The 26,273-nt window shown below is 35.0% G+C and overlaps 1 protein-coding gene across 11 annotated transcripts in view; it reads right to left on the bottom strand.

Moving 5' to 3' along the window:
• The window catches only part of LINGO2 (leucine rich repeat and Ig domain containing 2), a 673,216-nt gene that overhangs the window by 228,757 nt on the left and 418,186 nt on the right, over positions 1 to 26,273 (bottom strand). Inside the window, exons 7-8 of one of the 11 annotated variants that reach the window (XR_004746011.1) lie at positions 21,831 to 21,963; positions 20,099 to 21,535 (exon numbers count right to left, since the gene is read on the bottom strand). The exons of 9 other annotated variants lie outside the window; for them this stretch is intronic. The gene's annotated coding sequence lies outside the window, so the exon portion shown is untranslated. Of the gene's footprint in view, positions 1 to 20,098; positions 21,536 to 21,830; positions 21,964 to 26,273 lie in introns of those variants that run through there. One more of the 11 variants, XM_035309317.1, reaches the window with a different exon arrangement.

Genomic DNA, 26,273 nt, shown 5'->3' with positions numbered 1-26,273 from the left:
TTAAAATGTGGTTATCTTACTCTCTAAGGACCCAAACTTTGAACTTTGAGGGAATCTGTCTCCTCTCTTTGTAGACCGTGCAATTGCATACTACATATATAGAGAGAGAAAAAGAATATGGAATATGGAACATCCATAGTCCTACATAAAATATTAGCAGCTTCTTGTCAAGTTTTCCTGCAAATCTGAAGCTTCAAAAGAACATGGTAATTTTAAAAATAAGCACTATTATATTTCTCCCAGGGGCTTGGCCACTCTTATTTTTTTTAATTATTATTATTATTATTATTTTTTTTTTAGGGGAGATTACCGCCTACTCTACTTGTCTCTAGTAAACTAGCTTTCTCAGGATTTAAAATATTCCATTTTAGATTTGCTTAGTCTGTGACGAAACTTTTCTTTTTTCTTCATCCTTAGAAGAAGCAGAATAAGTATGTCCTCATTGTCCTTAATAGGCTGTCAGAAGTTCGAATTGAAATAAATGGGATCTCCAGGGGTCCAAAAAGCTGAGACAAGAGATCAGACTCTGTTAAAATAGTAGTAGGAGACTATCAGTATCTTTGGTAGAAAAGCTTAAATTCTATTCTATTCCTTTGGATGAAAATGAGCACATAACACACAGTAGAAATATGCTCTATCCTTTAATCTTCAGAAAACATGAGATTAATTCTTTCCTCTTCCCAGCGGAGATACTAAGGGAAAGCCTACTGTTGACTGCTTGTTAAAGAGGGGAGTAAAATGTTCAGGGAAACCAATTTGTAAGGTTGTAGCAGAAGGTTATATATCCAAAGATAGATATTCTCATTTGAATTATTGACTAGAATAATGTAGTAGTATTTCTATTGCATTTTATTTTTTGTTGAATTCTGATCTTGAAAAATATGCTCTACTTAATCCTTCTACTAATTTCTCTACATTAAAAGTACAATTCTGCTGTCCTTGCTTTCATGGAAAGCAAACAAGTAGATTGTCTTATTAGTCAAGTCTGGGTAGGGCCCCTGTTTCTGGTATGATTTACTTTTCTCCTTTCTCAGATGTTTGAAAGGTAAGTCTGTCTCTAATCTGTTTCTCTTTTTACACATTTAAACTGTTTCTTAAAATGTAGGTTTCACTGGTGAAATGAAAGCCCCCAGCCTTATTTTCCGGTACAAAATTGAGATTTTCCTCACACTAACTAGAAAGGTTTTGAATGTGCAGTGATCAGATTCTGCACAGAAATCACTGAAGGAGAATACATATGAAATAATAATCGTACCTCAAGGACAGATTATTCTTAAGTTCTAAAATGAAAATCCATTTGAACACTAGGCAAGAGTAGCTCAGACAGGAAAGGTGCAAAGCAGATCTACCAATGTTTTTCTGTAGTAGATGAAGTGCAGAACTGATGCACAGTCCTACATATATCTAGGTACCTAAGCCATGGAAAGCGAATTGGAGAAATTAGGAAAAGCTGATGTGCTGTGACATTTCTTCTGTTTATGTGTCTACTTCACTGACACTTGACTGTTATTAAAGTTGTCCTCCTGTTTGAGGGAGTCATTTCCAATTGCCTGTACATGTAAAAGCTTTCAAGAGAAATACAATGTATCACTCAAAGAGTTCCAGAATTTAAAGTTTTTCTTATTTAAACCTCTACTTTATACAAATTTGCCAGGCAGAGCAAGAGAACAAGAGTTGCTCTGACATTTTCTATTAAAGCATCTATCCTGACTTTTTCTTATGCCCCAGATGCCCACATCTTTACATAATGACACCGAGAAACTGGCATGACATGTTTTTTGCATTTCAAATTACGTGATGTATTTACTTTTCCTTCTAAAGCATATGCCTCATTTCAGGACTTTTGTTGTCAATGCAAAGACATCTTATCTATCCAAAGTGAGCTGGGAGAAAACAAAGAAATGAAGGATAAGAACTGACCTAAATGAAAAAACTGCAGATACTATTCTGGAAAATCTGGAAAAACAGAATACACAAGTCAGATGACACTTGAGACAAATTGGAAATCATTTTGTATTGAAGAAAACTGACTCAAGAAATATGCTTGCTTTCTCCCCATCAGCCCATCCTCTCACATGTATGTACATGTTACGGTTCAGCTCCAAGTGACATCTAAATGCCAATCTACACACAAAGTGTGGCACAGCTGTAGTTTCCTTTATTCTGAATTGCATCTTAGTCTAAGAACTAGAGTGTTTATGTCTGCTTGTGCCTCCTGCTTGTCTAGAAAATGAATGTGATAGGCTCTGCACATCTTTGTTTTATTTCAAATAACAAAACAGTGCAACTTTAGCAAATACCAGCAACAAGAACAACATCAAAAAAATCCTGAAAAAAACTGCTCTTCTAACAGCTCTTTTCTGGCACACTAAGTTGGCCTTCTTCATCTAGGAAATCACTCTTTATTCATCTCTCCTGAAACAACCTGAGAGCTAAGAATTGTCTTCTGGGCTACTAAACTTTTAAAATCTACTGCTTGGGCCTTGATCTTCTCAGTATGATCAAGTGTTCTTATGGGTCTGTTGATCTGTTTTCCACCTTTAAATTCAGTGAGCTCTCTGTGTAGGGAACAGCATGTTGTTGGAGCACATATTGGCAGATCTGTTAACTAAATGTTAATCATAAGAACATTTCAGCTAGACTCCATGGTCAAGCCAGTTTCCAGAGATGGAAACTGGAATAAAAGCACATCAAGGAACAAAAAACAACCAAACTAAACAAAAACAACAACAACATGATATCACTTTCATAGCATTTTCCATTAACAAAAATCTAATGTTCATAAGGAATTTCACTTTCCATTTTACATCAATTTAAATCAGTGGGAGATTTCACTGAGAAAGCCTAGGGAAGATGAATAGCATTGTTCTTGTCAAATTCATCCATCTTTCACTCTATCAGTATTTAATTATGCAATACATGGCAGCAAAAAGTCAAGACATCTATGTAGAAAATACAGTTTCATGCGAACCAGACAACAGTAGTTCAGGAATGATTAACCTACAAAATATGAGGTCAATAATTCAGAGAGTTACCCATGTTTTCATATCCATGGAAAATATGCTTTTCTGAAGGTTAGCAAGAGCTGAAGAACAACAAAGCTATGACGCAATGCTTTTAAATGCATTTTGGGTTCTAATGAGGAGGGATTTGGAAATACAGCAGAATGACAGTTTACTGTGTTGGTGGCATCCTATGAGATATCTTGGAGGCTTAGAAGGGAGGAAATGGATGAATTCTAACTGAAGTTTTCAGACCATGGCACTGAAGTTCACAGAAGAAAATTAATGTTCAGTATGAAAAAAAAGAGAAAGTAAGTGCTTGCACATAATGGCAAGGTATCAGAGGGGAAAAACAAACAAACAAACAAACAAAACAAACAAAAAACCAACAATATCAGTGTGTGTGAGAGCTATTTGAGTTCCAAGAACAACCCAGTTAAGAAATAAACTTTGTAATTAATATTACGTTGGAGTTTGAAACACATTTACATTTACAAATTTTGACATGGATGTAAACTGTCTGAAGCCTATCAAGCACCTTGAGGTCTAATTGGCTTTCACAAATAGCACCAATGCAATTAATGCAGGCTGTTAAACTGTTAGTGGAAGGAAATGGATTGGTTAGAATGGAATGTTAGGTCAGTCAGAAGATTCATGACAAATGTGAAATAGCATTGTACAACACCTAAGTGCATAGAGATTCAAGTGGTTGATAAGGAAGAGAGGTGTACATTGTCCTGAAAATAGGAAAATTTGCATACATCTGTCTTGTACAGCCTGCTTCCTATCAAAGACTGGAGTTACAAGGAAGCATTAAGACAAAGGTAAAATGTAGGTTGGAGGGGTATGAAACAAATCTAAATAAGTTATGCATTAATTAAAGTTTAAAATCTAGCTTTAAAATAAAAGAACTACACAAAATTAGAAATCATCCAGTCAAGCATGATTCAGGACAAATCACAAGCCTTCATTATAACTCTAGATCAGAGTATAGCACACAACAGCAGTATAAGTTATTCAGGGAATCCAGTTACTTAAAGGAAATGTTCTTTAAATATACACAGTTCAAGAGTAAAAAAATTACCCAAGTTGTACATTGATCTCCATTGCTATATCCAGTTTGTTTAAAGGAAAATGTAACTATCATAAACATGTCATATTGCCTTACACTTTTGGTTGTTTGCACAACAACCATGTTTCAAAACTGTGTTTAACAACCTATACAGTCCTATACACCTCTGCAATGTAGATCCAAAGAGGGCTCAAAGAAAACTGCAGTGAAGTACATGTGCTCCAAAGCATCTGCAGATTTAGCAAAGATGAAAGAAAATCTGAGTTTTGTATTGTGATTATTACCATGAACTCCGTGCCTTTCTGCAGATGCCTAGAGCTCCTGCTCCAGTGTGGATAGCAGAGGTAAACTGTGCCCACGTGACATGATTAAAAGTTGAAACAATCTTTTTAAAAGGCAAAAGATTCCTGGTAACTTATCATTGGTTTTCACTGATCAAATTTCAACTCCTCTTCAGGCTTTCCATGCAAATACTTCAACTCTTCTCCAGATAGGACCTACAAGTTATGCAGGTCTGCTAGGTCACCTGTACACCTCACTTAGGAATGGGACCAAGCTCATCCCGTGGCTTTCTGGAAAACACAGATCTCATAGATACTGATATGAATCTTCTCTCAAGCTGAAAGAGAGAAATATTAATTACTACCATCCTATCTACCTATTTGATGAAGTCTAGGTGCAGTAGCTATATCATATTATGAGATGTTTGCATGCAAGAAAACTAATCTTACTGGGCCTAGAGGCAGCCACTTCATTTACAGCCTGCTGCAGTGTCTTACAAGATGGCTCACTTTGATTCCTTTGTGCTATGCTTTCCAAATGCCAGATAAAAGTACATTTTTGAAGAATTTAATTCTTTCCCTTGTGGACAAATAAGCACAGTAAATGACCAATAATGTACCATTACTTATAGCTTAATGAGGCCTGCAAAGTTCTGTAACCTTATAATAATCAAATTCAAGCACATCAAATGATTACACACTAACAATTGTGGTAATAAGTACTTAGAATCATGGTGAGTATGGAGCATGTATGTGTAAAGGTCTATGCATATATTTTCACCTTTGGCATATATTTTCACCTTTGCTCTGTAATTAGGATTTTCAGGGACACTGAAATATGTCTGACAAGAATGTATCAAGGCTATAGAGCATGAACTGCCATAGGAAGTTCTTTACATACAATAGCAAATCCTCAGTTTAGAAAACATTGTATACAGTACAAGTTAAATCACCACATAGGCTGAACACATAAATGTCAACATTATTTCAGAATGATTGTCATTAAAATGATTGTCATTAAAGTAAAATTGTATGGTTTATGGACTACAGTTAGATTACATTTTTAATTCATAGATTTTATTTATGAACAGGTTATAATCCCGTATTCTACTATTTTTTAATGTGTCTAGGCATTTCAAAAATGATTGAGGAGCTTAGAAATCAAGTTGTATTCTTTATCAAAAGTAGGTAGGTCTACATCTGAAGATGAAAAAAAAACACCACACCACTATTCGTTGCTAAATAACAGGCTAAATACCCAGTATTTACTAGTTCACATGAATCTATCCTAGGGTTAAGTGTATATTAATTTAGAAATAGACAAATTGATGTTGTCTAAGAGAGCAGCAGAGTTGAACACTGGATAATATGTCCAGTGAACTTATGAGGATCCACATCCTGTAACTCACACTTCCAAGATCATACAGCTTCCTATGTGTGCATCTTACACTTTTCTACATACCTGCTTATTATTCATTGTGAAAGTCTAAGATCAAATCCTAGTTTGTATATTTCACGTCTTAGAAAGGAGGTAAAATAGGGATAAGCAAAGAAGCCGCTCACTGGAGGAACAGGAAGTTATTTATTCATTTAAAGTATACACTTCCAAAAAGCTTTGCTACATGAACTCCAGTAGCAGCCAAGAGAACATTGCAATAGGCTGCTATACACTTGCAATTCACAGACTTGGGCAGACCATTATCTCTCTGAAATCTTTGCAAATCCAGACTGATCCTAAATGCTTCAATGAATGCACTTATGTTAGTATAAATCATGTTTGAAATCACTGAGGACTTATCCAGATGAAATCTAAATCAAAGTCAGGAATTTTGTTTACTTGAGCTATGTGAAAATTTTTGAAAAAATAAGTTTAAAAGCACTATTTGAAGTTTGCTAAAAGCACTTTCAAAAATCAGTTAAATACATTTAACTGAATATAGCTAATGTATCGGATTACCTATCACTTCAGACAATATAATATTTGCACAAGTTCAGAACTCATCATATCAATTCGCATGATTTTCAAAATTAATTTTAAATTATAAATGCACTGCTAAGCATATGAAACATTAGCAGTTATTAACGTTGAAACATTACATTGCTTCTAGCAACTATCTTACTTAAAAACAATGGAATTAAAGAAAAACAAAAAAGCCCTCTCTTTTCTGTACCCAGTCTTCATGTTACTTAATGTATTCAGAATTCTCTTACCCTTCTTCCTTCTTTCAGAGTTACTTCATCACTTGTGATAAAATGCTGGTTCAGTCAGCTGGAGACTGAGTGCTGCTAATGCCTTTTTCTTATGAGTGATAGCAGAGGGAGGGATCAATATGTTGTTAACTTTGATTAGATTTCAAAATCATTCCTGTTTTGATGTAGACTGCCACAAGGTCTCTGATCCTTTGAAGAAGCTTGGGTCGAGTGTCAAGTGAGGTGGACCAAGTGACTATAAAACAGGCTCAGTAGAAGAGCTACAGAAACCAAGTGGGCTTCTATGGAGGGTACTGGGTTGTGAGGAAGATGGAAAGGCAGAGGTCTGTGGGCTCTTTCATCTCTTTAATCTGCCAGCGGTGTATTATCCAGGGAAAGCAGAGAAGAGAAGTGGATATTATGTGCACTTGTAAGTACTAGAAGACATGACAGAGGCAATATGCAATCACCCCAAGCCAAGCTGACACCCTACAGGACTTCCAGCTCTGGAAAGCATAGCTTTGCATTTTTCATGCACAAAGAACCAAATGGGCACCTCCAAACTGCACACCTTGGGTGTCCTTCTCCAGTCCCAAAGCAAAGAAAGGCCATCAGCAGCCTGGCACAGACGCTGCCCCACAGCACTGTGTCAGTGTAGACTTGCCACCTGATCTTCTGAGTTGCTTTCAATACAAAGTGCATTGTTAATCAGTATTTCCTCTCAGATCTATCCTTCTTTCCCTGGGGGATAGGAAATTTACTCAGAGAGCCTGCATGCTGTGCAGTCCTCTCCCAGAAAGAATGGGGAACCAAACTGCCTGACTTTGCTTATGGGCAACCCATTGGCTATCCTTGGATTTGAGGATTAAACTTACACTTCATCAGAGGTATCAGTAAAAGCAGATTGCATCAGAGTGAGTTCAGCAAAACAATCTGCAGGTCTCTCTTGGAATGTTCAATTCCACATCTTGCAACTAGAATTTTTCATTAATTTGTGCCAGTCAGAGCCATTTCGGTAGAGGTATTCTGTCTGAAAGAGGATACGTTGCTTGTGAACTGTGCTGTTCTACTAGTGGAGTACACAGACAGATGTTAAAAGGGACATAATTATGCTTCAGGGAGAAATCAGTAAAATCAATTATTTCAATGTCAGTTAAATTGGGAGGATTGATTTCAGATACAAAGCTTGGTAAAGAGTCTATTTGTTTATTTTTCCTTTGCAAATATGGCTATAAGCAGCTACCTAATTTATGCTGTAGTCATTTGAATTACACCACGAAGACACAGAAACCTACGTGTTATCTAGCACACAAAATCAAGCTAATTTGAAGGAATATAGTTCAGCAGGAATGTTAAATTCTGTAGCAACTTCCTGATTTCAGTTTCCCTTGTATTAAAATGCAGGTGGAAAACACTCATAAATGCTTCTTCCTGACCTTTACTTACTGAACTGTTATAAAATTTTTGTATCTCTAATTTGAAGAAGTTATTCAATTCCTATGATTACAAAGCATCAGATATGTAGATATTTATAAACAGTTTCTAGGTACAATTTTTTCAAGATATGTTTATGGTTGTTTTTCAGTTTTAAATTACTGTTTAAACTGAGTACATTGATCATGAAAGAACAGATGGCTTACTTTAAGAAGACCATGCTATTTGTTAAGCAGGCAGATAAGACTTAAGAGCTGGAATTCAGTTTGCTCTGCTACAGGTATCTGGATTTTCCCTGGTAAATCACATACATTGGATTACCAAAGACACTAATGTCTTTAACTCTCACTAGAATCTTTGGAAATTGTTAACTTAAGTCATGATCTGAATCTGGGCTTCTATCTAGCTGTTTGTTTTCAGCTCCCTATGAAGCAAATGAGGGTAACAGAACTTCTCAAACTCATGAGAGCATTGTGGCTGCATGAAAAATATGAAACATGCAGATACAGATAGCATTTCGATAACTTCATTTGTTTCCACCATTGTTTTACCAAATCACCATCACAATTCTTTTAATTCAGGCCACACAGACCACAAGAAAGTGAAGAAAGGAAACAAAACTAAGAAACACAAAAAATTAGATGGACAGAAATAAAAAGGAAACATTTACCCTTTCTAGTCACTAAGTATTTTATACTGTTCTATGTTTTCACATGACAAACTACTAAGTTCTTTCAGCTGGAATTTTATTCCACTAATTGATAAATAATTAAGTATGTACCCCTTTTTCTAATTAATATGCAGAAATGTCAGTGTTCTCACATGAGGGATTAATCATTAACCTCAGTTTTTTATAAACACTTTTTATTCCAAATCATGTGGCAAGTTTCTTTCTCTATCACTTATAAATTTCTCTCCCAGTTTTCCCCTTTCATCTTAATATTGTAAGAACCTACATAAAGAACATTGAGGAGAGCTGTCCTGGCTATTTGAAAAGTCAGGGTATGGGGCAACAAGGATAAATGGATAAATTGATGAAATCTTAAATACCTGAAGCACAAATACTCTGAGACTGAACGTATGAAGCTAATGTTATGTTCTTTATTGCATGCCAGGTGAATGCGGTGCATCAGAGGCTTAGAGGTTCAATGAAAAATGTAGAAATATGCACATAGGCTACTTAAATAAGTTGATTTTCTCTTTCTTATTTCAGTTGTATGTCACAGAGCACTAAATGACATTGAAGCTTCTGCAAGCATATGGCATTCAATCCTTCAGTGAGCCTTGCTGCTACTCCCTTACATTCAACTCATTTAGTGCAATATTCATGTCTTATGTGACGCTGGATGAAGAGCACTGTATGTCTACAAAATATTTTTCTAGTCTTATTGCACCCTGATAACTGAAGTTATCAGTCTGCAAAAAATTACAGAGATGTCTTTAATGTGTTATATCCTACTATATATCATTATGCACCCTAGTAAAAAGCAAGATAGGCTAACAGCAACACCTAAGCAAGTAATCATTACTATGCATTATTTTACAGACATTAAATGGGTTACCTTGTTGAAAGCTTCAGTCAAGAAATTGCAGTCCCGTAAAGGCCTCAGCCTTTTGCAGTGCAGATCTTCCAGACTGCACCCAGGCAATCCACTGGCTCACAGCCATGCTGTCTGATGCAGAGCAGATCCAGAAATACACATGCTCAACAGTGAGGTTTGCCCAGACATGCCTAAGGGTGAGCTGGGCAGGAGCTGCTAGTAATGAAGAAGAATAGATGGTCTTGATTGGCAGTCTCAAGGGCTTATGTGCCATCTGGACACGCCTGTGCCAGCTTAGGGATTGCAATGCTTGTGATGAACATGGGATGGGAATACAAGTCTCCTCCCAGGCAAGATAATGCAGTCTCCTCCTGTGGACAACTCCAAGTACCTGATGATCTGATGATCCAGTTTTGAGTGGAATTTCCAAGATAATGGCTGTCTGGAATCTCTCTCTCTCTCTCTCTCTCTTTTTTTTTTTTTTTTTTTTTTTTTTTTTTTTTTTTTTCCAATGGGAAAATTAATAGAAGTCTTTTAATCTCTGTTGGTACTGTTCCAAATAGTTTTTAAGTTAACAGCCCATATCTATTAACACATGTAAATCTAGAAAGACTCCATCAGAACCAAAGTAAACTTTCTAGTATAATATGCGGATGCAACAGCAGAGAGAGCAAATGAAAGCAAGCAGGTCCAAACCTGATAACAGGGACATTTCTTCCCCTCCACTCACCACAGAATGTAAGGCCAGGTGTAATTCTCCTCACTTGTACAAGAAATTGAAGCATGTTCTCTTGCTCACATGCTTTCTTTCTCTTTTTCTAATGCTATCAGAGACATCTGTCCCTAGTCAGCCATCCCTGAAGATTCTGGGGAAGACCTTTTCCAGGGGAATTACTTGGACAGATAGCCCTTATTTGATATCAATTAAGATTTCATAAATTAACAGAGATCTGCATAGTAGAAGTCCTATTTTGTTAAAAACTAGTTTTGAGGAACGCTTTATGGAACAAAATATATTTGCTTGATATATATACTTGTACATTCATGTTCCTGTATTTCATTTTCTGTCATGGTAGATTGTGAATTTATGATAACCATGATCTGTGAGTGTGTCTCATTGGGAATTTGGACTTTAGCCCATGCACTTGCCTCCCTCAAACCTAGAAATCTGAAATGTGTGGGAACCATTTGAATTACTTTCCCTAAACCAATTTCATTTTTTTCATCTTCTCTGAGTGTACACGTGGCTCTTAGTGATGTGTAAAACCCCTACATTGTACCCCTTTGTTAAAATACTACAGACAGATGATACCACAACAAAATCTAGTAAGACTGAATCTAAAATGAGATGCTGTGCCTAGCCCTCCTATTTTAGATCCTTTCAAAGTTAATGGTCCAGTTTATGTCTTAGGTACTGGATCATTACCCTGTGTGGGTGGTAATGCTACATGCCTCTCAACAGAAAAAAGTAAACTACATTATAAGTGGTAACAGAGCACTTCATTTTCTTCCAGTGGATATCTAACAACTATTTGCTTAGGCTTCACAAGAAGCCTTAGGCTTACCAGAGTACAAGAAGAAAAGTTTTTATGATTAGAACTGAAAATGGCACTGACAGAGAACAGTTAAAATATTATGGATATGAAGAATTTCTTGTACAATAATCTTCACTTCAGACTTTTACAGCAACTAACACTTTATGTTTTAGTCACTAACACGTAAGATATTTGTGGACCTGATATTCTTGAGAAGATTTATCCTTAAACATACAACTGTAAAAGAAGTACAGAAAATAGAAATCTGATCCCAGGGCGGAACTTCCTCTGGGCAGGAGATCAGATGGGGACCTCCTCAAGTCCCTGATGGCCTGAATTGTCCTGTGGTGTTATGGTCTTAAGTCACAATGTTATGCTGTGATTTCAAGCATGAGGACATGCTTAAATTAACATGACTATTGCACTAAGTGAAGTATCTTTGAGCACTCAGTCACAGGCTGTCATGACACTTACTAATGCATTATTTTAAGCAGAATTAGATGACAAACTGAGCCTGTGCTTAAACAGTATATTTTCAGATGAACTTCAGATGGGCTTACAAAGAAATATAACCAAAATTAAAATAGTCTGTTTTTAAATAAAGTGTACTTAAACTGATTTATGGAGTACTTCTAGAAAAAAACCATTTTCATTAGCTAAAAATCTTTCCCTAAACCCCAAACTTAAATATTTGTATAATGCAGTTTATTTCATACTCTGTGTAAGTATATGAGTTGTAATACAATCTTTTAGAGGTTTTGTGTATTGAAATTTGAATGATGAATTCATGAAATCAAATACCCTAATCAGCCTAGGAACTATAATGGATATGCTGTTTCATCTGTACAGCAAAAAAAGTAGTACATCTGTACAATTGCGGTTTGTAAAAGAGATGAGATAAAAATAATTTCTTCTACAAATAAGTTTTTTTTTTCTTTCTTTTTTTTTTTTTTTTCCATTTATGACATGCCATGGTATCCTTTAAGTAAGATAATCCATTTATTCTATTTGTTTGTTTTTCATAGAATAGTGGGGAATCATGGAATCATTCAGGTTGGAGAAGACCTCAAAGATCATCTAGTCCAACCCTTAAACTAGTGTTCAAGACCACCACTAATCACCTCCCTTGACCTGCTGGACATGCTTCTTTTGATGCATTTTAAATGATCATATCTGAATGTCTCAACTTACAAATAGGAATTTGCCTGCAATAATTCCAGTATACATTTAAAGTTCCCAAATTTTTCAGCATGAGATATCAGAAAAAATGAGAAACTTGAGAAAGTTTCATGCTTTATGGTAGAATTTGTACTTGATGCTTGTTTACATTCTGGACTTTAAATTTTTTTGGGAAAAAAAAAAAAAGTACTATAAAACAGAATTTGCAAATGCTTTTTGTTTGTGACTCTTAAAGAGTAAGTAGAGAAAGTAGAGAGTTAGAGTAAGTAGAAACAAAATATGAAGTCCAGTTTTGGAGAAGTTGGATTCACATTTTCATTACTTCAAGGTGTACATATTGTTTTGAATTTTCTCCTTACCATCGTCATTACTTACTGATGAAAATGAAGATGTTCTATAAATAAATTAAAGGAATAATGAATTAAATTTAAGATAAATTATGAGCTACATGGCTCTGGGTTGAGAGGAACAGACATTATCAAGCTATTGTGAAGTATTACTAGTTGCTGGTATGGGTGTAACTCTGAAAATGCAAGTACAAAAAAAAAAACAAACCTTATTATTGCATAGTTAGCAATCAGTGACATTACTGTGCTGAAACTGCCAGACTGACATTGAAAAGTTGTGACATATTTAAAACATACAAGGTACGGCAATGATGAAAATGGAGGATTGAACAAGAGGTTTTTTTTTTTTTTTTTTTTTTTTTTTTCCTGTCTGCAATGATTTACATCCTGGATTAAAAAATTGTATAGTTTAGAAACTGAGCAGCCCGATCAAAGTACCAAATATATTCATTTATATATTTGTGTGTATAAAGATGAATGTGCTCTCCAAAGGGAAAAAAATCACTACAAGTTAGGGAAAAATATTTTTATCCATTAAAAAACATAGCATTGTGATAAATAACTCAAATATGTTAATTTATATTCTGTCCAAAATATTTTATTTCCGAAACAACACTATGGAAATTCAAGGTCTAATGTTGTATTTCAAAAAATCATCAAAACAAGCATTTAAATGAACTGATGAATTTCTAATTAATATTATTATTTTTATTTTATTTTATTTATTATTATTATTTTTTTAATGCACTAGCAATATTGGATATAAGAAATATTGGAAAGAACCCATGGTTCTTTCCTTTCAGCCTATGAGTAATTCCAACGTGAAGGGTAGAAAACAACTTGTGTTTTTTTCCTGAGTCAGGATTTCATCTCTTAAGGCCTTATCCTTCTGTTTTTTCCTATTAAAGCATTCCAAATTTGGTTAGTGTAAAAATATAAGCCAGCAGGAAAAAGCCAGATTTGAAATTGACTTAATTTTTAAAGATATTTTTTTTTTCATAATCTCCATGAGCATTTTTTAATTTAAAAAAAAAAAAAAATTAATGAAACAAACCAAAACAAACCACCAACAAACAAGCAAACAAAAAAAAACAGTTTAGTAGGGCTAAAAGAATTTCTCACAAGGATATTACTGTTTCTGAGAGGAACAAGAATGACCACATCTCAGCCAAAACAGAAAAGCACAGAGTGATCTTCAGTGGTGGCGGGGAGGGAGCAGGTCTTTTCATTGTAACCAGGAGGCAATATCCATACTCAGCGTCATTGTTATTTGGAATTATCCAACATGTTTCTGAAAGTGAAGTCTCCAAAGACAAGTGAAAAGCTTTTAGTCTGAAGGAGACAGCCAACTTTCACCAGAGAATGAACTGTAAAACATAACTTTCCAGGTGGAAAAACACAAAGTCACTTGGGCAGAGGAGAAGAAGAGCAAAATAAATAAATAAACAAGTAAATAAATAAGTTACTGCTGGAAACAGGATAACTGAACCAGGCTGTGGCTATTTTCAGAAGTGTTCTGTGAGATTAACACGGCTTTTGTGTTCTTGCTCCTCTTTGAAGTGGGCCACCCATGATTATGAGTGGATTATGCTCTACTGGGGCAGCTGAGTGTGGGGCATCGTCCAGACAGGGCTGTGACTAGGCTCTGCGTGGGTCCCCGGGGCGATCACAACACACTGCTTTCTTGCTGTGTGTGCAGGGGTTTCATCTCTGTGCATACAGTGAAGGAAAATATGCTCTTTAAATTTTAGTTCTTTAAATTTATACTCTTTTAAATATTAAATTTAAACTTAGGTATTCAAACAAAACTTGGCAAAATAAATAAATAAGATCAGGTCAGATTTTACCTGGAGTGCATTGTTCGAATGTGACTGCAACAAACAGCACTTCACATTTAATTAGAACAGCTTAATAGTGGGCCTTCCTGATTCTGCTGAGCTCTGCAAACTACTTGGAATAACATTTCACTAAGCATCAAATTTACCTAGTTCATCTCCTCTCCTATTGATTATTTTGTGTTTCTCTCTTGTATCAGATGCTCTTTCTGCTGCTAGTTTGTCTTGTAAATATAAGTGCATGAAGAAAAATTTCCCTCTTAGAAAAAAATACAAGCTTCTGCAAAGCAGTTAAACACTTAAATGTTACTCCTTCAGGCTGTAAAATTTTAAGGAGAAACAAAGATATTTTTCACAAATTTTCTTGTCATGTACAGAAAAAAAATCAAAAAACTAAAATCAAACCAAACAAAAACAAACCCTACCTCATTTGCTTGTGAGAAAGGTCTCCAAAAGAAATTAAAAAAATGCTTTTCATGCATTTTTAATGATCTGTTCATTAGGAAGGAAGGGATACTGCTTCAATTCCCATTCTCAAAAGAGTGGTCTTACGTGTTTCTGTAGCAATACATTGTTTGCTGTCTTCAGAGATGAACAAAGCAAGAGTGTACAGGACAGTATATACACTATAGAGGATATTCTTACACTGTCTAGTAAAAAGTGATAAGCTCATTATAATGCCAGGAAGCTTTTCTAAGACAATTTGCGAAGATTGTATGAGAAATCATTTTAAAGGAAAGGCATACACTCTTCTTAGGCAATAAAATCTTTAAATCTTCTTAATTTTCATTTAGTTTTTGCTGTTTTTCAGTATGCTTTTATGCACAAAATAATTATGTAATACTATTTCTTTTGTCCCGTAGATCTCTCTAAAAGTTATTATTCCAAAGGATTACAGTATTTTAATAACTATAACCATAACAATACAAAACAATTAATCCAACAGTATTCCAGACACCATTATCCTAAAACAACTGCCATCCATATTTTTATGGTCTATTATTTTCTTACAATTTAGGCTGCTATTTTCTTATTTTCATAGAAGAAAAAAGGGCTGTACTTCTTTCTAAAAGATTTATAAAAATCTATACTTGCATGACTTTTAGATAGGCTTTGTAATATCTGAAACTATGACATAGTTATTAATATTTCTTACTGATATGCACAATTGCAGAACATTTTATGCAATTAACTTCAATAAATAATACATGCCAGTCTAATGTTAAGTCCAGATTGCATTCAATTGCTGGATTTTTTGTTTGTTTGTTTTTAAAATCAGGATGTGTCAGATTACCATGTGTTAAAAATAGCTGATGTTTTCTCTGTCAAACAAAAACTTGGATGTCATTTAAGTTGACATAATGCCTTATTTTTATCCAAATGAAACCAAGACTATCCAAACACAACCAAACAATATGCTCTTGACTACTTTTTTTTTTTTTTTTTTTTTTTTTTTCCCAAAAAACTAGGTAATGAGAAAATGATGTTCTTCAGAAATATTTTCCCATGAAGTTTTTTCTGACCGTTTTACACCATTTCAAAACTGAAGCTGTTTCCATATGGGTATAGTAATGTTAAAATATTTTTTGAATATCAATGTTAGAATTAAATTTATGGTTTTTGTCCAAATAATTATTTCAATATTAGATATTCCCTATAGCATCACATACAACAGGTGTAGAGACTTTGGAAGATGGAACAGCTAAATTTCAAATAGTCCATGGGATAATTTTGTGTGAGAAATGGTTTGCAAAATACAGTATTTTAAAAGTAGAAAATGTTACACAAACAAACCAAAATGTATATGTGTCTCTTAGTTTAAGAGACTGCAGGCATGGTTACCTAGCACACTTCCAGCACACCAGGAGGCCATCTAGCAGTTTGCATGTTAGACTCATTAGTTCTTTTAAACTACAGTCCACATTTTAGAAAGGATCCGTCTTGAAACAGAGTTTCAAATGATTGAATGACCAACATTATTCCCTGGACAATCATTTTGTCATCACTGATGTCAATTATTGCTAATTATTCCTAGTGTTAAAAATAGTTTCTATTCTAAAAGTATTGGATACTACTTTCTATCTTATATATATATATATATAGAGAGAGAGAGAGAGAGAGAGGGAGAGAGAGACAGTTACCTACTACAAATAACTTTTCCAGAAACATTCATGTAGGTATATGTCATTTAATGTCTTATACTATAAATGGAGGTGAAAAATAGGGTAAGCTCTTAACTCTGCCTCTTATTCCTGTAGCCTTTCTCTGAATCTTTTCCATTGCTTTTAACAGCTCTTTCGAATCCTGAATAATAGCCTCATTTACGCTACATACAGACACAATATTACTTTCTGTACCTACCTGATGTTTTCTGGATTATACATCTGAGTTGTTGTCTTGCTTGACTGTAATTTCATCACGCATTCCTGCTAGCTATTATATTTATGGTGAAAATCCAAACCCTATTTTCACAACCCTTATACATTCTGGGATGTGTATGTTCTAGCAAAAGTCAAAGGAAGATCTCATTAATTATATATGACAGTTGTGCTTTTCTGGTGAAATCAGTGACACTTCCTCACTGAAGCCAGTGGCAAAATTCCAACAGACTTCAGCAAAGCAAGGATTTCCCCTTTCACTTCTAAAATGCACCTGGGAACACACTGACAGAATATGCAACAAAGAAATAATAATTAATCACATGCAGAATCACAAAAGAGTGTCTTTTCCAAGGCATGTAATTGAGCAGGCAGCTTTGCTGTCTTGTTAGGAGTCTTGCTGAATTAGGAGAGTTGACAGTGAGACTGAAATACAATCAACATATTTTGTTTTGTTACCTTTTATTATAGTTTTGTTGTAGAACAAGATTTTCTTCGTTGTTTTTCCCCAGTGTATCCCTCATTCCAATTAAAATTTATTAGTTTACTGCATATGTGAAGCTCATTACAACACAGTGCAATATCCCATAATGTACAGGGCAGAATGAGTTCTGTCATTATACCATATAGTAATTTTCTCTATTTTATATGGATGGAGCCCTATCAAAATCATATTAGAATATTATAACAGGGTTGAGAATATCAGATACTAATTAAGAGAAATAATTTTTAAATGAGTTATCTATTTTTTATGTTTTACACCTTATTACAAAGGTGGTTGGAAGGAATATTCTACACCAACATAACACTTCTAAAGTAATGTCTTTATAGACAGAAATTTTTGAAAATGCTGAATATGTAGCAGATCTCAATGAAATCAGTAACAGTAATCCCAAAGAAACAATTTAAGTGAAAAACTCATAAAAAATGAAAGACAACAGGTAGGTTAATTTATGGTACCAGACCATAATGGGTGCTTTCCTAGAATGATGCACTGTTAGAAAGGCCAGTTTTACAACTATAGAGATGTGCAACCAATTTATTTTCATGCATCCTTAATAGGTTTTATTTTGTCTCTCATCTGGTGCTAGAGAAAGGTATTGATTGCCAAAAGGTGTTCTAACTGTTTACTTCTAACAAAGAAGCATTTTGGGACAACTTTTTTTTAACTTATCAAACATAAATAAGCTATAAGAAGTCTAGAGCCTTGACACTATAGGTGGGAATGGTTATATAAAGCATCATTATTTCTCAAATATGGCTACCTAGTTACTGCCCACTGACATCAGTAATGAGTAAAGACATATACTTGTGATTCTCTCAGTGCAAAGTCAATTCTATGGCTCTCCCCAACGGTGGGCATCAAAAGGTTGTTAGTTTTTCAAGTTATTCATATTCATTGATCTTCTGTCTAAAAAGCAACAGGTACAACATCATGCTAGCCTGTAAATAAATTGCTCATGCTGTTCTGGGGAGTGAAGGGTTTTAAAATAAGCACTATTCCCATAAAGTGTACAGTACATATGGTTTAATTTCAAAAGCTTCAGCAGACTTAACTGTCCTCGTGTATTGTTTCACAGATAGGTCTCTTTATCTTTTTAATCATTGACATTACAACACTGTGACATCAGTCACCAACCTCAGCAGGAGTTACATACAGCTACTAGGTCTTGAAGAAGCAAGAAAAGCCTTATTGTCCAGCCATCTAAGAGAAAAAACAACCTGGTTCATGTAAAAAAAAATAAAATAAAAAAATACTGCACAGCAGACAAGCTGTTCACCTACATTTAAAAATCCTCAGAGGTTAGCTAATGGAAAATCTAACTCTCCTAACACAGCTAGTCAGAAGGAACAGTCACTTCCAGTCCTATCCCATAGCTTTGTTCAGCTCCCACTGTTGATTCATGCATTCATGTTCCTCATCACCCTTTTGAAGTCATGACTGCAGCTGCTCACCTCTGTGGTTTCACATAATACACTTTATTTTATTTTATTTATTTTTTATTTTTGAGAGAGAGAGAAAGTTTTGCAAAGATGTTGAAATCAAAGCATTTTAAATCTGGTTCTACTTTTTCATAACCTAATAGCATCTAAATTGTGTCTGGAGGAGGAAATTTAAGCAGAAGCTTCTTCCTTGTCTGGCCTGGCAGGATACTGGTAAAGGAGCAGGAGGTACTGTAAATGTCAACACTCTCAGTAGCAAAATGTGGCACGTGAGGTAGAAGTTTTTTCTAATAAAACCCATCATGGCTAGAACAACAAATAAGTGCCTAGAAATAGGCAGGCAACTTTACTAGGATCCCCTGTAAGAAGCAGTATGCCAGCATTTGCTCTGGTATGAAGCCCAAACCTTGCATGAAGCCTTTTCAGCTAAATGCAACATCAAGCCTCCTGCAGCTGGCTCCTGAGAAGGAACAAAGGAGAGTATCCAGGAGCTTGGTGAAGACTCAGCATAATTCACTTTATCTGGATCTGGACAGAAGCCTACTGTTTGCATAGCTCTGGCAAGAATTTCTCTGTTGTGTACTTGCACTAGGCCAGCTTATGAGCTATCCAATTGGCTGTGCAGTGGTTGTATGCAAAATGCATGAAGAATGACTAATGCTGGAAACAGTGTTGATAAACTACGATGCTTTTAATAATATATTTTGTATGGGGCATTAAGAAAGTTTGACTTCTGTACACCTACATCACTCTGTGGAGAATTAATAAAAACTCCCAGCTAATGCTTTAGATTCAGTCATGAGAAACGCTTTGTCATTCCTAACACTTCTTTGGTCAGACCACAGCTGAGACACATTGACTAAGAAAGATGGAGACTGCAGTCTTGCTGCTTATGTCAATTTTGGTTCATTGACACAGGAAACACTTCAGCTGTAACTAAAAAACACCAGCATTAAGCAAGCATAAACGAATCAATAAAAAAAACCCATACCATTAACTCTCAACAAAACTCAGGTTGTCAAAAACAACAAAAAGATAAAAAATGTTTTGGTGATAGAGGGTCTGTGACATGTTTCATTCTTTTCATACCATTTTCTCATACTTGATGACAACTACAATTTTAGCATATATATACACTTGCATGGAAACTAAGATATTTGCCAAAGAATGAATATTTTGCTTAATCATAGATAAAATTCATGTGTTACAGTTTAGTTCTTTAACTTAGTGATATACCAATAAAAAAGAAGCAGGGAAGGATAAAAAATAAAATAAAAAATCAAAGTAATAATAAAATAAAAATATAATATAAAATATAATTATAATAAAATAAAAATAAAAATAAAAAATCAGATCTTCAACCAAGATTGTTCTTAACTGCTCATCAGAACACCATGACTTTTCTTTACAGAGCTTCAGGAAGCTTTGAAGATTCATTCTTATACAAGATCAGCTTCAAAGGTTAGTGGTGAAATCTGACACCTTTTCAATGCCACATTAGAAGTAGAAATTTGATTTGGGTCAACAATGTTTGAAACCTCTATAGCCTGAACATCAATGCTTGGACTAGAAATCATGATAGTCTCTATTTTAGCTTCAGTGACACCATCAAGTGAGCAAGTGCTCTAGAAGGACGTGGGACTAATTAAATCAAGAAAGCCAACTCTGATTCAGAATACAGAAGGACTGACTGTTGCAGACTTTCTAAAAAAGAGAAGACTGTGGTCCTGCTTTACAAAGGCACTAAAACAAATACTGATTTTCAAAACAACAGCTTCCCTTCCATGTTTAAGCTTATCTTCCAAAATAATCAAAATTAAGCAGGGACAAGACTGGTGTAGTACATAAAACAAAAACAAAACAAAATTAATAGTAACAACAAAAAACAAGCTATACACTATAAGAAACTTGCAAAATTGGTTTCCCCTCAACCAAGAATCCCCCTTAGTCCCCCTTCTAGAATTACTATTTTATATTCTGTTCAGGTTCCTCCAGAACCAAGCAGGTCACTGAATAAGCTAAAATCGGTGAGTCTATGTATTTATGTTTGTAATCACAGAATCAGGAATAAAGTGCTAATTTAGCTAATTACTTTGACTGTTTAAAGTGTTAATCATTAACACTTAGGCTTTGTTTAACTCCTTAGGTTATGCAGCAATCCTACATAGCAAAATATCATAGTTAAACCCTTTCTGAACTCAGCAAATTTTTCTTATGGTGCTTATGGGTCACATGAGTTTATATAGTCTTCAGCACTTTGATTTTATACCTCCGAATTTATTCAGCTCTTGTCTGTAGTGAAACAGTTAAATTGCATTAAAGGGACCCTGGACATGTATAACAGGCAAGTAGAGGGTGACCACAGCAGTTCCTTTATGCCACTTGCTCACCCCATCTCCATCCTACACTTCAGAGAATCAACAGAAGTTACAAGCAGCTTCATCATGTTTACTTCAAATGGTAGAAAGGCTTTGCTTTATCTCAAGACACAGAAGGAGGTCTCATATCTCCTGTTTTCACTGCAGGGAGGGACTCCCAAAATTTCTGTTATGGTGAGCGCTATGCAGCCAATTTCCCTTGAAATAAACCTTCAGCATTCAGCAACCATAAACTCTACCTAATAAATGGTACCTATAAATGGATATTTCAAATGTTGCTATTAATATACAAAAATAGCCTACTGAGTTAAGGCTGTATAATCCATAATTCTGCATTTCATATCCTTGGTGGAACAGTTCTGCAAGATTACTTAGATACTGGACTCATCAGTTTTTCAAGAATTAGACATTTCAAGAACCTTTAAAAAAACAAGTCAGCATGCAGGGAACTGCCTAAGCCCTGTCTTGCAGCTATGTTAAGTAAAGATTATGTGTCCTCCCTCATAAAGATTTTTGGTCCACCTTAACTGATAATAAAGAATTTGCAAGTTGGCAGGTAAAGAACACCCCTAGTATTATTACAGCCCCTTTGTAGGCTCTTCTTTAGCCACGGGGAAGAGAAACAAGCCAGTTTCCAAGGTAGTTCTTTAAAACCTTGGAGATTATTAAAAAAGTCTGTATAAATGTGAAGAAACAAACAAAAGAATAATTTACCCTTGATCAGGAAGGAAACTGACATTTCTTCAAGGATGACTACCAGTCTGCACAGGCTCCTCTGGCTTGTTTCTGTTCTTTACAACTCTCCCCCTCCTCTGCTTGTGAGGTTAGCTGCAAAACTGACCCAACACTGAGAAGAAAGGGAAGCTGAAAGGAACTAACCATCTTATTTATTTATTTATTATTTTAATTAGAACTTTTTTTTTCTTTAAACAATCATGGCACAAACCAATAAGCATCACTAAATTAATGGACCATAAGAGACTTCCTGGATAGAAGTAGGTTGATTGAATAATCAAATTCTAAGTCCTAATGGAAATAATAAACCTTATTCAGTCTTACCTTGCAAAAAGAAAAGAGAAAAAAAAAAACTACTTAAAGTTTTTATTGGAGAGATTTTTACATCAAATGCCTAATGAGATGGCAAGCATGCATGAATAATTATTTTTACTTACTGTTCCTATTAAAGAAAAGATGAGCTATAATTCTTTCTGTCAGAAATAAAAATTCTTCCCTGATCTTCCCTGATGAAGCCATTAAATAGGCTTTTTATTTTTTGTTCACAGAAAGCACATTTAAATTGAGCTTCAAAGAGGCAGAATAAATATCTGTCTTTATAAGAAGAATGTTTTTCTCACTCTTCTCTTTACAATATTTTTAATTACTTCTAAGGAGTTTAATAGGTATGGTAGGAAAAAATTGACATTATCCCATAGCAAAATAAATAAATAAATAAATAAAAATAATAAAAAACAGACAAAACAAACAGAAACCACTCTTAGAAGTGTAACTTAATTGTTTTAAAGCATTAACTGAAAAATAGTTTCAATTTTTCTGTGATAACAATAGTACTGTCAGCAACTCTACAATTTATTGTTGAAGTTAGAAGTCTTAGTCCACATTTTTATGTTTCCAGGTGAAAATGTGACACCGATATTGAATAAACTGATAACTAAATCTCAGTATGGAGTAAATATTAATGCAGAAGTATATTAATTATGACTTTAAATAACAAAGGTTTCTTATTTTTTTGAGCTTGATGGCTTTTTAAAGTTACCCTTCAACACTGTAAGAGTTAGAGTGTCTTTTTCTTGTGGTGTCTGTCCTATAGCTTGCACAGAAAGGACTCATGAAATCTTACCATCTGTGGTGAGATTTTTTTTTGTTGTTGTTCTATAAAATTAAGCTTCCCAAAAGCAGTCACTCAGGCACAGCTGTAAACCAGATAAGCAATAAGAGAAAAATAGCATGCACATTTTCCATAAAAATATAGTGTTTTGCTGAGGGTAAAAGGCATATTATCTATTTTTTTATCTGCTTAAAATTAACATATGGTTTTCGACTTTGTTAAAGTAGATACCATATATATTGATGGTGGTATTTTCAGCCACTTTGAATGGCAAAGTTTATTCTTTCTTATCTTAACCAAAAAGCATGTCCAAATTCTTTCAGCTACATTTTTCATTTTATATAACTGGTCAAGGCATTTTTATCACTTCCTGTCACTAAAACCCTTATTCTGGAATTAGAGATCTGCCCGTCTGGTTGACAATGGAATTCTATTTCTCCCATTTTATGGTTACGCATAAGAAAACTGACTCATGGACATACTTCAGAGAAATTCCAGAACCAAGAGTGTAATAACAGCCTGTCTTTAGGAATAAGAGCTTGCAGAGCTTTTCAGGTATTCTGCAGGTGACTGAGATTTCTACAGAAAGTCCCAGCTGAAATGAACATCCTTTGTAACCTTTGATGTTCTGTAAAATTCTCAAGCCTTAAAAATTTATTATGCCCAGGTCCTTTATCATTGGTCCTAGCTGGAGAATATCTGAGTTCAGAATGCTTGTTGCATTGCCCTAGCACTACAGAGAGATTTTTAATGCAAAAATCTTCTCCTCGTTTATGGATTTTACTCTATGTAATAGATTTACATCTCTTTCTAAGCTTTCTCTCAAAACTTTAGAACTGCCTGAAAACACTTTCAAAACCTTTTTAAAATTCTCCTTTACTGTACTGCTTCACAAAGCCATAGCATCAATTAGGTACTGCAGAGATCACTGCCTCATGTATTGATCAGAACTGCCTCACTGTCTTATATCCCCCCAGCATGTCTCTTTCCAACTGTTGTCTCATCTTGAATGCACATTGTAAACACCATGGGGAAGAGCATGCTTATTCTTTGCTTGTATACCACCTAGTATGTGAGAGTCCTGAACTACAGCCAAGGTATCAAGATAGTACAAATATCAGTATATTACATGAAAAGGGTATAAGAAGTAACACACAGCAGAAACACTTTTGAAGTAGACAATTATTTTTCTTTTGAGTTATTTTCACAGGCCCCAAACTGTATAGATTTTGATTCTTTCATATCATTCAAGCAATATGGCTTCTCCCTTCTCCCCAACACCACATTTTCATAGTTAGAATTATTACCTTCTGTTATTACCAAGCATTTACACCTGCACTGAATTAGTTTTCCCAAAGCAAGCTTCTCTGTAATTCAAATTACAGTGAAAGAATAAAAGTAGAACTGCAGCTGTCTGAGACAGAAAATGATCACAGAAGAATTTTATACTTCCTCTACTCACATACATTGGGACCATCTCACCACCTTGAAATTCTCACTGAATGGTACTGAGGTAGTCATGGTGACCATGAGGAACTGCTAGAACAACAAGATACCACCAGAAAGCCTGTTCCCAAACCTTGTCACTTGTACTAACCATGCTGTATGTCAACTTATGTCTGTCAACAATGTTTCATTAGAGGGAGTGATAGTGGCACAAGAACCATATACTTTTACTCTACCAAATATAGGGCTGTGATGTACCTTTAGAAGACCCACATAACTTCTGTAATTTGAAAATACATTTTAGCTAGGACAGAAGATCTAGGTTTGAACAAAAGAAGGGTTAGTCTCAGGAGTAAAACAGGTTGTTGGGGGGAAGTTTGAACATTAACTAAATGACACAATAAAATTTAAGTGTATTATTCCAGGAGGAGGGACAACAAGAGGAGTTGTTTCAAGGAGAAGATTAAGGGCTTGATGAATATTATGCCACCACCTTGATTTTTTTTTCACTAACCTCAGTGATGTTTTAATAAAGAAAGCTGATCAGGTACATAGTATGACAGATAATCAACAAAACCAAAGTTTACAGAATCTTAGCCCTCATCCATGAAAGTGACTGGTTTTAAAAATTCAAGAGAATTTCAGGAAAATTCAGGAGAGTTTCAAGAAATTCATAAAAGTAATGGCTAGCATGGAAAAATAAAGGAACAAGATCCAATTACTAAAGGAAGTATGAAGCAAGACTAGAGTTCCATTTGTACATGTGTGCATGTGATGAGGACTGAGCAACCAGCAAGGAAGTGGTGGGAAAGTGCCACTGCTTCTGTCACCAGTGTCTTCTGAGACCTTCTTTGTCCTCCTTCCCCATGTGCAGCTCAAAGAGGAAACAAAAATAAAGCACTGGAAATGGAAGGAGTGGAAGGGGAGCCAGAAGGAAAATTTTGGAATTAAAAGGCAATAACCTATAAGAATATTTCTGAAAGCACTCCTTATTTTTGAATGTTTTTTTTTTTTTTTTTTTTTTTTTTCACTTTAACACGTACAGTAAAAGAGTCTTAACAAGTTGGCTGCCTTCATTTTAATATAAGGCAGAGATAAGAATATGCTGCTTCTTATAGCTCATTAAAAAATATCTTCTAGGAATATTTTCCTTTTTTCCAGGGGAAGAACAGTCTGTGGAGATTAACATCCATCTCACCAGAGAGCCTTGTTAGTGAAGTATGAAAATCAATCAGATTTCTGCAGCACAATGAAAGCTGTGAGCTACAACACAGAACATCTTTTTCAAACCATTTTTTCCACCCCATCTTTATTCTTACTGACTTACCAACCACAAGAAAGCTTACGCAATGAGTATAAATCATATCCATGAGGAATTTCTCTCTTTCCTAAAGGTTGGGAGCAGGTACATACATGTTGTTTTATTCTTCAAACAATGTGATGAAGCTCAGCAACTTCCATGAAAGAGACACCGAAGCAGGGCTGAGACTCTCTCCTCCCCTTTCATTTCCCCTGGTTCCTTGCCCGCTTTTCAAAATGAACTTTTGCATGCATGAGAAGCAGAACAGACTGTGGTCATACATACCTCCAGGAAATGAATGACTATAACTTTTACTGTGTCACATATTTAAAAGAGAAGGCAAAGGACTTTTGCAGCAAATTCATATGCTCTTAACTCTGGTAATGGGGAATGGAGCCAAGGAAGGTGGTGGCTAATATTGTCCCAGGACAGAAAGTATTAATGATGTATTGAGAGTGTGGGAAGGTGAAGTTTCAGATCGCTTTTGACTAAGCTCATGAGATATGAGATACTTTACACAACAGATTGCAAAAATTACGTGTTTGGAGTTCCTTAAGTACCATGT

Source organism: Oxyura jamaicensis, chromosome Z (assembly GCF_011077185.1).
Source record: "Oxyura jamaicensis isolate SHBP4307 breed ruddy duck chromosome Z, BPBGC_Ojam_1.0, whole genome shotgun sequence".
In the NCBI taxonomy this organism is placed as follows: Eukaryota; Metazoa; Chordata; class Aves; order Anseriformes; family Anatidae; genus Oxyura; species Oxyura jamaicensis.
The sequence above is the reverse complement of the archived record's forward strand: the minus strand, read 5'-3'. Positions and strand labels throughout refer to the sequence as shown.